We start from the raw sequence: 13,721 nt of genomic DNA, 5'->3' as shown, positions 1-13,721 counted from the left end.
GTGGATCGGTTTTCCAATATGTGCCACTGTGTTCCTCTCAAGAAGTTACCCTCTGCACAAGAGTTGGCCACGATTTTTGCAGGGAGGTCTTCCGGTGGCACGGTTTGCCCAAGGAGATTGTGTCGGATCGGGGGGAGGCGTCAGTTTGTGTCCAGGTTCTGGCGCGCCTTTTGCTCCAGTTGGGGATTCATCTCTCCTTCTCCTCGGCCCTACCACCCTCAGTCCAATGGGGCCGCAGAACGATCCAATCAGGCCTTGGAGCAATTCCTTCGTTGCTATGTCTCCGATCACCAAGACAATTGGTTGACCTCCTGCCCCTTGGGCTGAGTTTGCCAGGAACACGGCGGTGAACTCTTCCTCTGGGACGTCTCCCTTCATGGCCAATTATGGGTTCCAACCTGCGAGTTACCGGAGGTATTCTCTCCCCAGGATATTCCGGCTTTGGAGGATCACCTTTCGTCCTACGTGCTTCTTGGGTACTCATCCAGAAGTCCCCTTGAGGTCTCTGCGCAGCGCCAGAGACTCCAGGCTGATCGCAGACGAGCGCCTGCTCCTTCCTACCAGGTCGGAGACCGTGTAATGGTAGTCCACCGCAACCTCAACCTTCGAGTGCCCACTCCCAAGCTGGCGCCTCGCTTTGTTGGTCCCTTCCGAGTGCTTCGCAGGGTAAACCCGGTAGCCTATGCCCTTGCGCTTCCTCCTGGCATGCGGATCTCCAACGTGTTCATGTCTCCCTGTTGAAGCCACTGGTGTGTAATCGTTTCACTTCCTCGTTCTCGGCCTCGTCCGGTCCAAGTGGGTAATGTGAGGAGTATGAGGTGAGCAATATCCTGACTCACGCCTGGTCCGCGGTCGGGTGCAGTTTCTGGTCCATTGGCGTGGTTATGGTCCAGAGGAGCGTTCCTGGGTTCCCTCCGCAGATGTCATGCTCCTGCCTTGCTCCGAGCCTTCCACGCACGCTTCCCTCAGAAACCGTTCTTTACTCGCGGTAGGAGGGGCCCTTGAGGGGGAGGTACTGTCATGGTCTTACCTTCTTGCTGTTCTCCTTCGTTTGACATGTGCTGGCGGCCATCTTGGTTTCTGGGGTTTCTTGTAGCCTCCCACCCTGCGGCTCTCCTTCCCACTGGGAGGAGCTGGATGCCTAGATCAATATATATAGGAGGTTCTGTGGCTTCAGTTCCCTTGCTTGGTCTCCTGTGTTCACATGCTTTCTGTCTGCTGCTGCTTCTGGTTCCTGATCCTGGTTTCGTCCGACTACCCTGCTGGTTCCTGATCCTGGTTTCGTCCGGACTACCCTGCTGGTTCCTGATCCTGGTTTCGTCCGACTACCTGCTGGTTCCTGATCCTGGCTTCGTCTGACTACCCTGCTGGTTTCCTGATCCTGGCTTCGTCTGACTACCCTTCTGGTTCCTGACCTCTGGCTTCGCAAAGACTCTGCTTCGGTTTCGCCATCCGTTTGGACTTTTGCTTTACAGCTTTATTTTCAATAAAGCCTTCTTATTTTCACTTATCTCTTGTTGTACGTCTGGTTCATGGTTCCGTGACAGTTGCAGCGAGCACCAGTGGGAGTCAGTGTAGAGGATGGGAGTGGCAATGGCCCTGATATAGTATAGTTGTATCATGGTGTCCTACCTCAGACAGTCACTCCTTGGGGTCTGTTGCAGTGAAAGGTGTAGCATTGAAGAATGAGGCCAAAGTTAAGCGTAAAAAAATCCTTTTACTAAGTGCAATGTAGAACTCGAGAATACAAACAGTAGCAGCAGGCTTTAGTGCAATTCTCTTCTGGCACAGCTGAGGAGGTATGGTGGTAGGTTGGATGGCTGTAGTTCTGCACTTAGATGTTGTTGGCCTAGTTGTAGTTTGGTGATAAGGGTGTCTTTGGCCCGTTTTCCCTCACCTTACAGCAGTGTCAATAGAAACAATGTTGCAGTTCACTCTGCTGTCTCTGTTCCAAAGAGTTTACCTGCGTCCTTATTTACATACTGGGGAGTGATGGGATATATGTGACTCCATTTTGTCTCATTTAGCACGTGTAGTACATTTGGGTTAGTGCACTACAAAACCTCCTCCCCCTATGGAATGTGAGACACTTCCTTAAACTGTTTCATGAAATCCATACATGTTGAAAGTATGAACAGCCTTCTAGCCATAAAAGACATCTGGCTCAGTGTCTGCCAGCCCATGTGTATATACCTGATTGGTCAAATGCTGTTACTATGAGTCAGCTATGATGTTTAATGCAGAGCTTATGTGTGACCATACTATTGGTCAAATACTAATGCTAACTATATGATTGGATGTAAAGGAAGCTCTACCCCCTCTATTAAAACTGTTTGCCAGCTGTGAATAAACCAGAATGGATTGGAAATAGACATGTGTTCATGTGGTCTATCTTCTTCATTCTCCCGGTACCGGTAAGACTTAATTCAAGCTGGCCACTGAAATCATGTGTCAGGGACACACCGTTAGGGAAGAGAGTAAATTTTCCTTACAGATCTGGGGACTCAGTCCGGGATTGGGAGGGTCAACTCTTCAGGTCTACCGTGAAAGACATCAATTTTTGTCCGCCTTGGACCTGGGAGCAATGACCAAAATCCCATTCAAGTAAGTCGAACCATCTATTTATGATTTCAGTGGATTGCGATGTCTGGGACATGCAAATGTTGATTTTAAGCGGCTCATATCATAGGGTCCATATCGTTAGGTAAAAATGTTGATTATAAGAGGCTTAGTAAGTCCATATCGTTAAGAGATAGTGCACTATATAAGGATATCTGTTCCGGGAACAGAAGGATACAAGCTTGAATTAACTCTTATGTATATATAGTATAAGTATTTTAGAAGTATTAAGATTATCTGTCTGTGTGAGATGTTGGCCGGGTGGTAAGTTTACGGTCGCATCCCGCTTTGAAATCATTCTGTTTCTATCACTGCCAACATGTAAACTTTGTTGCACGTCTAGTCCCACAAATTATTTTCTAGTTAACACATGAGTAGACAATTTGGGCAAGATGTGATAATTGCAGTTTAAAATGTGAAACAGATTGTTATGCCAGGCTGGCAGGGATGAAAGGCTGCAAAAAGCTGTTAGAAGCTTACAGACTGGTTACATCAGAGCTCCTGTGATTGTGAAGGGGGGGCTATAGTGAGTGACAAGACACAGCAAGTCAGGACGTTAATTCATGGCAAGGAAAAAGTGTCTCAGTGGTTTGCAATTAGAAGGGCTTGTGTTAAACGTTCAGAAATGAACTGGTTAAGTTTTGTTGCCCTAATGAACTGTGTGTGTTTAAAATAGTGACGATTTATAGTCCTGGAATAGAGATTACAGCACTAAAAGATGGACAGTTAATGGCATAAGTGTATTGATAGTTGAAGAGAGAAGTTGTTGAAGGATAATAATAGCCTGGTGCAAGCTGAGTTATGGTGGAAAAGTGTATATGGAAGTGACTGAGAGAACTTGAAGTTAGAGAAATGAAATGAGCAGCATTTCTTATTTCAAGATGGAGGATTTTGAATCCTATAGAGAACAAAGAAGTTGCCATGAGGCATCCCTCCCCCCCCCCCCCCCCCCCCCCCCACCACATCTGCAGTAAACTCCAAAATGTCACTTGTAGTCCCACAAAAAAAAAAAAAAAAAAAAAAATTTCTTCCTGTTCTGTCTGAGATGTGTTTTCAGAGAGAGCCCCCTCCCATCTCACCCCCCTTCTCTGCTCAGGAATTTCATATGGGGGTTGAGGGGGGAGGGGGGCTGCTAATTGGTAATGCATAAGCAGCAATGTGAAGATACTAACCTGTGTTATCTATAAGATATTCCAGACAGGGCTCCAGTATTAATTGTATCTTTCCAAATTGTATGTTCCGATAGTTTAAAATGTGCCTGCAGTGATGATGCTAATTGGAAGTGTCCACTCGTATCAATCTAAGGTTGCACCCAATAAGTTCTTATTCAGATGTGAGTAAAAGTTTGAGGAACATGTGGTACAGCTGAACGTCTTGATGTATTGCTTTACTTCCCCTGTTTGAACACTCCTGAAATAGGAGACGCAAGGCAGAGGAAATGGGGGAAGTGTTAGTTATATAGAATAAGTAACGATGTGTGTAACACTAAACCAAAAAAAACGACATGGCATATAAGAATGATTTGTTAATTTTAACAAAATGACTGTATGATTAACATGTATATTGTTTTACAGCGACAGACCATCAGCAATTGCTGTGTTTGTCTGTGCTGCAAGTTTGGGATGTAACAAAGAGATTGTGTGATTGGGTGAAAGATACATGATTCAGTGGAAGGTGAATGGTGTGGCTCTGAGTTGTATGTACGTAGCAGAGCTGTGTGTGTGCAATTCATATTTTATTGTATAAGGGCGTGGTTATGAGCTGGTTTGTGAAGATGAGTACATGAAAATGTATATGAATGCGTATGGAATACGGTATTTTGTTTTTTTAAATATGCGCATTAAGAATTTTATTTTATTTTATTGAAGTTTTTGGGTTTTTTATTGGTACCACAGCATTGATCAAGCTGTACATTTTTATTTCAATGAAAAAGTTTTTATGGGCCCTTTGTGTGTTCATGTCTGTATTGTCAGATCTGTTTGTTTCAATGTTTGCAGTTACATGTTACATGTTCAGTGTTGTGCTTAACATCAGAGCTCTGCTCGTATGGACAGCTAAGATTCTAATGGCAGAACAGAAGACAGACCAAAGCGTCCACCAAAAGGGGGCGGACTTAGGTGACTCAGAGTGTCAGGAAGGAAATGTGAGCCCTCTATGGGAATAAATGGGGTACTGACAAGGACATACAGAACAGATTCCTTACCAGTAGAAACCATGACAGGGAATACATCATTCATGTATTTAGCATTATACTAGATTGCCCAGTCAGCCTATTAGGGAGAGATTTGTTCATTAGGCTTAACTTGCAGGTATCAGCAAAGAATCAGGACATAAGAGTACACTCAGGTCTCATTCCAGGTCTCTACACCAGTGCCACTGATTCTTGCAAACATACAGGACCACCCAGAATAACATTAACCCTGCATTATGGTCCTCAAATGAATATGACACAGGATTCATAGATTGCACACATTACACAGCTACTGTGAAACCAGGTGTCATCTCAGTGTTTCCAGAAACAATACCTGCTGTTAAAAAGAGAAACTTGATGGGCTTAGGCCAATGATAGAAGAATTCCTACAAAAGGGAATCCTGGAAGAGGTGATTTCACCCTACAGCACGCCCGTGAATCCAGTGACAAAGGCAGATGGTGCTGCCCGCTTTGTACAGGATTTAAGGGCCATCAACAACATCATTGTGCCTATAGCCCCTGTTGGTACCTGATGTCACTTAATTATTATCTGCCATTCCAGCAGACGCTGTTTGGTTCAGTGTGATAGATCTGAAAAATGCTTTCTTTTCTATCCCAGTTGATAAGATAACCAGACTACTTTTTGCTTTTTCCTTTGACAGACGCCAACTGACCTGGTGCAGAAATGCCCTAGGGATATGCTGATTCACCTGTAGTGTACAGCATAGTCCTCCGAGCGATGTTAGAGTCATGGTACATCCCCCCAAGGTTCTGTGCTGCTGCAATATGTCGGTGATTTATTACTGTGTAGCATGTCAGCGGAGGCCAGCATTCAGGATGGTTTATCACTGTTATAATGGTTGTCAGGATGTGGTCACAAAAGTGACACTTAAGCAAATGCAAATGGTGTAAAATGCAGGTTGAATACTTGGGCTTTGTCCTACAAAAGGTGAACGGAGAATCAGCACAGAAAGAGTCCAGTCTATTGCGGGTTTGGTCGCCCCGCACACCAAGAAAGAAATGTTATCTTTCCTTGGTATGATAAACGGTAGACAATGGATTACTGATTGCTCCCACTATGACAATGTTTTTGAGGCAAGCCACTCTGGATGGAAATCCAGATTTGATTAAATGGTCTTCTGAAATGTACAATGCATTTGATTATCTGAATGTTCGCTCATGTCGAGTCAGGGCTGGGGCCTCCCTGACTATAATTTGCCCTTCCACATGTTTGCACGCCAAAATTGTAAAACCATGGCGGGTGTACTGACACAAGAAAACGGAGGCAAGTTGCGTCCTTGTGTGTTTTTCTCAAAGGTAATGCCCACCTCTGTCCAGGGGATGCCGGCATGTCTGCGTTCTCTTGCAGCCTGTGCTATGATGGTAGAGTCGGCAAATTCTTTCACAATGTGACATTACACCATTTTGCACACCACTCATGATGTTGTAGGCCTACTCAAGGACATCCGCACTCAACACAGCAGGCAGCTGAGCTTATTGCACTCACTAGGACATGTATTCTACATGCTGATAGACCTGTCACCATTCATACTGAGAGTAGGTACACACATGGGGTAGTGTGGGACCATGGTATGATCTGGCAGAGGAGAGGATTTACGGCAGCAGATGGTAAGGATCATGTCTCACAGGGCAATGCGCTGGCAGTTAAGATGGCGAAATGAGTTGCCAAAAGCAACCTCACAGGTTTGTATAACCATTGGGAGATGCCATGTTTGGCACCTCCAACCGCTGAGATGTTGCACATGCTTACTGATCTTCAGTGGTATGTCACTGAACAGGAACAGCAGGACTGGTGTTATCCAGTATTGCAGAAAAATCCTGAGATAGGATTAGTCTGCGAAGAGGGGAAGTTATGCATTCCCCCAACACAGTGCTTCCATCTTAAGTAGCACATTTCCACAGAGTAGGACATAAACAGCATTGAGATACTCATGGGTAGGCCTTTCCCCACACCATGGGCAAGACGCCCCCTGGTGGTGCAGGAAGGGGACTTGGACCTGATCAGAGAGAAGTACTAATCTGATCAAAGTCCTCAGTAAAACTGAAGAAAAAGTGGCTTGTAAGTCTCCTTCTCTTTCACAGGAATCAACCCGTCCATTCCGGATAGGCAACCAGGTGATGATCAAGATCTTAAAGAAGGGAAAGGAACCAGGAAGTTTCACCTACGGACCACCCACCGAGGTAGTCGTGATCACCAGAACAGCGGTCCTCACTGAACAATCGCCCACGTGGATCCACGCCACAAGGATTAAGGTGGTGAAGAAAAGAGAGGTACTAACGGGGGCAGACAGCCCTGACCTCCAACGAGGCCCAGAGGTACTAACGGAGGCAGACAGCCTTGACCTCGAAGAAGATACAGAAGGGGTACTAACGGAGGCAGACAGCCTTGACCCCCAACAAGATGACGCAGTCGGGAAATTCCTCGAGATGGCTGAGATGTAGTGCCTTAATAATTGTAATTTTGTGTCTCCTACTTACTGTCCCATGGCTGTGGAACAGACAGATATACCTGGAAACAGAATGCAGAGGGGAAGACAGTCTATGCAAGACAAAGGAGAACTTATGGCTGTACCTGGCCAAAACTCTGAACTTAACTGACTTTTGTCTCCAAACCACTTTATCGGCATCTAACATTTTGGAGACATGTCTGGTAGCAGTCCTCACCCCAGTAGATGTATGGACGGAGCTCCTACGTTCCCAATGGAATGACGCAGATATGGAGGATCATGATGTTAAATATGGATATGTAAATCCTTATCATGCTTGTTATGACTGTCCTACATATGAGAATCTGCAGAGTAATATGATAGAAGTAATTACAGGTCTTGTCACAACAGCAGAAATATGTTATAACTTCACCTGTGATGAGACACTATTGCCTCCCTGCATACAAGCAAAAATGCAGAATAAGATTAAGCCAAATATTTGTGATAGAGATTTAGGTAGTTGTAAAAAGATAATATCAGGAAAGAATATGCAATGTAATATTACAAAAACAGTACCATCCCTAGACAAACATGTACCTCTACCAGCAGGATGGGTATTGGCCTGTGGGAATACTAGTTACACATACATACCGGCCAATATTACAGAGGGACCCTGTACAATAGCCAGGCTGACATTAGCAATGATACCACTATTCCCAGCAATGCAGATACGACACACGAGAGACACTGCCCTACAGTTACCGGAAAATTGTGATTATAATGTGAATCTCCTCTCTAGATCAGAATATATGAGTTTAGGGGTATCTTTGATAGGAGTACCAGGGTTGGCCATATATAACCACAGGACAATATCAAAACTTGCCTGTTTTATGGTAAAACAGATAAATGTTACTAGTGCAGTTCTGCAAGATATGCTGCTGGATATACAATCGTATGAAAAGGCTATCTTGCAGAATAGGGCAACTATTGACTATTTATTGTTCCAACATGGTGTAGGATGCTCAGCGTTCGCAGGGATGTGTTGTTTGAATTTATTAGATCACTCCCGTGGAATAAAAGATGAAATAGGCCAATTAGAGGAGATGAGAAAACATATAAAACAAGATGTTGACCAAGGTTGGTGGGACTGGCCTTTTTGGCTGAATATCTGACTTTGGTCAAATAAGATATGTTTTAGGAGTGGCACTCGCCGTGGTCGCTGCAATAGTGTGTCTCTGCTATTGTCTACAGTGTGCGCCCTCCCTTCTTACCATATGTCAAAAAGGTGGCCGAAAGAGGGGTACACTCAACATTCCTCTATACTCCGGTAGAGGTAGAAGAGGCAAACACAACCTCAACAAAGCCTGAGGATTATACTGCTGAAGGGTATATGGAATACCTAAAGGCTTATAAGCAAACCAAGGGAGAACAGAGAAAGAACCATATAGTATATATATATATATAAGGTTCTAAGAGGGGATTTGATGGGATATATGTGACTCCATTTTGTCTCATTTAGCTACGTGTATTACATTTGGTTAGTGCACTACAAAACTTCCCTCCCCCTATGGAATGTGAGACACTTCCTTAAACTGTTTCATGAAATCCATACATGTTGAAAGTATGAACAGCCTTCTAGCCATAAAAGGACATCTGGCTCAAGTGTCTGCTAGCCTATGTGTATATACCTGATTGGTCAAATGCTGTTACTATGAGTCAGCTATGATGTTAATGCAGAGCTTATGTGTGACCATACTATTGGTCAAATACTAAGGCTAACATATGATTGGATGTAAAGGAAGCTCAACCCCCTCTATTAAAACTGTTTGCCAGCTGTGAATAAACCAGAATGGATTGGAAATAGACATGTGTTCATGTGGTCTATCTTCTTCATTCTCCCGGTACCGGTAAGACTTAATTCAAGCTGGCCACTGAAATCATGTGTCAGGGACACACCGTTAGGGAAGAGAGTAAATTTTCCTTACAGGGAGTGGGTGCTCCAGGAGCTGCTTCCTCCTCCTCTGGCAGGAGCGGGTCCTCTCCCTTCCCCTCTCCTCTTAACTCTGCCTAAAGAATGCTGAATCACACAAGACTTCTCCCTACTGGCAGACAGCCGGACAAGTCCACTGTCCTAGGAGGTGTGGAACAGGGTGTTAATCCCTGTCAGGGTGGGTTCACATCATGTTGTATGCCTCTGTTTTACATATACATTACAAAAAAAAGGATACAAAAACACACCAAGTTCTTGTATCATGCACAGTCCAGTAAATATATATATATATACTGTATATAATTTTTTTTAAATGGTAAAAAAAGTATACTTTTTTTTACAATTGAACTCTATGGTGAACAGATGCCACTGTATGGCATCAGTCTGAGGCATCTGTTTAAGGCTACTTTCACACTTGCGTTATTGTCTTCCGGCATAGAGTTCCGTCGTCGGGGCTCTATGCCGGAAGAATCCTGATCAGGATTATCCCCATGCATTCTGAATGGAGTGAAATCCGTTCAGGATGCATCAGGATGTCTTCAGTTCCGGAACGGAACGTTTTTTGGCCGGAGAAAATACCGCAGCATGCTGCGCTTTTTGCTCGGGCCAAAAATCCGGAACACTTGCCGCAATGCCGGATCCGGAATTAATGCCCATTGAAAGGCATTGATCCGGATCCGGCCTTAAGCTAAACGTCGTTTCGGCGCATTGCCGGAGCCGACATTTAGCTTTTTCTGAATGGTTACCATGGCTGCCGGGACGCTAAAGTCCTGGCAGCCATGGTAAAGTGTAGCGGGGAGCGGGGGAGCAGCATACTTTACCGTCCGTGCGGCTCCTGGGGCGCTCTAGTGTGACGTCAGGGGCGCCCCAAGCGCAGGGTATCATGTGATCGCATTGGACACGTCATCCATGCGCATGGGGCGCTCTGACGTCATTCTGGAGCGCCCCGGGAGCCGCACGGACTGTAAGTATACCGCTCCCCCGCTCCCCGCTCCTACTATGGCAACCAGGACTTTAATAGCGTCCTGGGTGCCATAGTAACACTGAAAGCATTTGGAAGACGGTTCCGTCTTCAAATGCTTTCAGTTCACTTGCGTTTTTCCGGATCCGGAGTGTAATTCCGGCAAGTGGAGTACATGCCGGATCCGGACAACGCAAGTGTGAAAGAGCCCTAAGGCTACTTTCACACTAGCGGCAGGACAGATCCAACAGGCTGTTCACCCTGTCGGATATGTCCTGCCACTATTGCCGTGCCGCCGGACCGCTGCTCAGTCCCCATTGACTAAAAAGTCGGACATGCAGTACTTTTAGTCCGGCGGCCTTTTGCCGTGCACTGCCGTGCTGCGTCGGAGCTCCGCCCCCATTGTAGTCAATGGGGACTGAGCGGCGGTCCGGCGGCACGGCGAAATAGCGGAAGTATGTATCCAACAGGGTGAACAGCCTGTCGGATCCGTCATGCTGCTAGTGTAAAAATAGCCTAACGTATACATTTTTTGTATACATTAAAGGGGTTCTTCCATGAATGATGTAAAAAAAGACATAATATAGGACATGGCAATCTCTTTCTAACAAAGCTAGAACCAGCCCTGTATCTCACATGGTTCCAGTGATGCCCCCATTCATTGCTTTGCTAGATTTTTATCAAGCTAAAAGCTGAAGGAGAGTATTTTCTGCTGCAGCTCAGGGGGCGTGTCCATGCTCTCCCTATTACAACTCAGGCGGCAGTTGAAGGATGAAACTGAGCATGTGCGGCCATCTCAGTGAGCAGGACAAAGAAATAAGAAAAACAAAAAAATGGTGTCGCTATACAGATATATTTTATAGAATTATTGAATAACTCACTGGCTATGCTAAATTCCTAATTACATGCAATTAGAAAAATATTCAGATCCAGGTGCTGGTTTGAAAACTGTAGAATATTTTTGTGTGGGACAACCCCTTTAAACAGATGGGAAAAACATGATGTGAAACCAGCCTTACAGACAGCCATTGCCACACAATACCTCCCCCTGCTGGATAAAATGACATAATACATAAGACAAACATAACGTTGTATAGAATTACATGTAAAACATGTGAGAGCACAATAGTAATACTCTCAACTCTGGGGTATTACACAGTCTTGCCAGCAGCCCACTTTCAAAGGACATCTATCAGCAGAGTTGTACCTATGAATCTTACTGACCTGTTGCATGTACGCTTGGCAGCTGAAGGCATCTGTGTTGTTGCCATGTTCATATGTGATCATATTGCTGAGAAAAATTAAGTTTAAGGGTCCATTCACACGTCCGCCATTTTTTTCCGGATCCGTTCCGGATTTTGCGGACCCATTCATTTTCAATGGGCCCGGAACAGATGCTATGTGCTGTCCGCATCCGCACTTCCGGATCCGCAATTCTGTTCCCGAAAAAAATAGAACATGTCCTATTCTTGTCCGCAACTGTGGACAAGAAAAGGCATTTTCTATATAGTGCCGGCAATGTGCGGTCCGTGAAACGCGGAACGCACATTACCGATGTCCGTGTTTTGCAGATCTGCAAAACACCTATGGACGTGTGAATGGACCCTAAATGTATGCAAATTAACCACCAGGAGCAATGGGGGCATTGCCGTTACACCTAGAGGTTCTGCTCTCTCTGCAACTGCCGCACCCTCTGCACTTTGATTGACAGGACCAGATAGTGTAAATGTGATCATGCCTGCCTCGCCCTGTCAATAAATGTGCAGAGGTTGTGGCAGTTACAAAAAGAGCAGAACCTTTAGGTGTAACGACAACGCCCCCATTGCTCCTAGAGGCTCATTTGCATATATTAAAACATAATTTTTCTTAGCAATGTGGGCACATTTGAACATGGGACCAACCCATCTGCCTTCAGCTGCCAAGTGCACAAGCAAAAGGTCAGCCAGTTTCATCGGTACAAATCTACTTACAGATGCCCTTTAAAATTAACTCATTTTCTTTTTAGGTCTCTGAAAAGTTAGTAATGCTGATGACTGTTGTGTGGAGATGTTGCCACTAGATGGCTTTTTTACATCAGCCATATTAACGTCTAAAGACAGCAGGCGATGCAGGTTCACAGTCTGCTGCAACATCTTAGCGTCACTGCAGATGAGGGGGGGGGGGGGGAAATGGCTGCAGAAGTGCCCCAGCACTAAGAACCAACTGTAACCAACAGCCTGTGTATTTAGTGCTGGCTCCTGCTTAACAGTCAGGGTTGGAGGAGATTCACCCCTTTATCATGTCGCAATCCATACCGGATCAGGTTTTCCAGTAACCTGATCGTAGCTGGGGAAGCAATAGTCAGTCCTTCATAAGTCCCTATCTGCTGTGTAAGCCTGCTGTTAGGGCAGACTAGTGTCATGCTGACACAGAATATAAAGTATTAGCATACAGGAGTATGCTAATACTTTACAAATGTGAAATAAAGTTCGGTATTCGGTACTGTTATTGAATCTGAATTGTTAAAATCACAAGCCTTTGAAAAAAAAATCACCGTTATTTAGCATAAAATACATTTTATTGCACACACATTAAATAAAAAAATACACATTAAGTATCCACATGACTGTAATAGCCTTAATTTAAAGGCTATATACACCATCGAGGGCAAATTTTATTATGATTGCATCTTACTCATTTTGGGCTAAACATTTTTTCAATTGGTCTTTATTAAAAAATATTGAGCCATTCTGTTTTAGCTGTTTGAATCTTACTTTTTACTTTCACTTTGTGCCTGTCATCTAATAAATCTTATCTTTAAATTACCAGATAGTAACACACAACCTTTTCCCTCTAATCTCTTTATTTTCTAATTGTAGATTTTTTTCTAATTCTATTTCCTGAACATGATTATGGGGGCAGCCATATTGCCTGAGCTGTTCTTAAAGGGTTTCTACCACCAGAAATACTGTTATGTAGCTGACTGACATTAGCGATGCGCTAATGTCAGCACTACATAACAGTATGTTTTTTACCTTTTGGTTAAAAAAAACACTTTTATAATATGCTAATGAGCCTCTAGGTGCTATGTGGGCGTAAAATCAGCACCTAGAGGCTCCGTCTACTCACCCTTTATCCCGCCGAGGTCCCCGTCACCTCTTGATTGATGTGACGGTTCGCAGTAGCGTTGACTAAATCCCGCGCCTGCGCCGTTCACTTCTGTCTCCGGCGCAGGCTCATTCACTTCAATAGAACGGCTCCCTCCTATTCTCTTCAAACAGCTGATTGCCAGGGGTGCAGGCAGTCGGGGCCTTGCCAATCTGATATTGATGACCTAACCTGAGGATAAGTCATCAATATAGCAAAAGCGGAGAACACCTTTAAAGCCTTTTCATTGTGCAACTTTAAACTTTAACAGACCTCCCAGAGTGGCCAGAGCTACGGTGGTAATCATACTTGCCTGTTCCCCAACGCTGGGTTCCTGCCCCATCACTCCACGGCTGCTTCCGCAGGTCCTAGGTCTCACTACAATCA

This window comes from Bufo bufo, chromosome 3 (assembly GCF_905171765.1).
Source record: "Bufo bufo chromosome 3, aBufBuf1.1, whole genome shotgun sequence".
Lineage (NCBI taxonomy): Eukaryota > Metazoa > Chordata > Amphibia > Anura > Bufonidae > Bufo > Bufo bufo.
Note: the sequence above shows the minus strand (reverse complement) of the source record.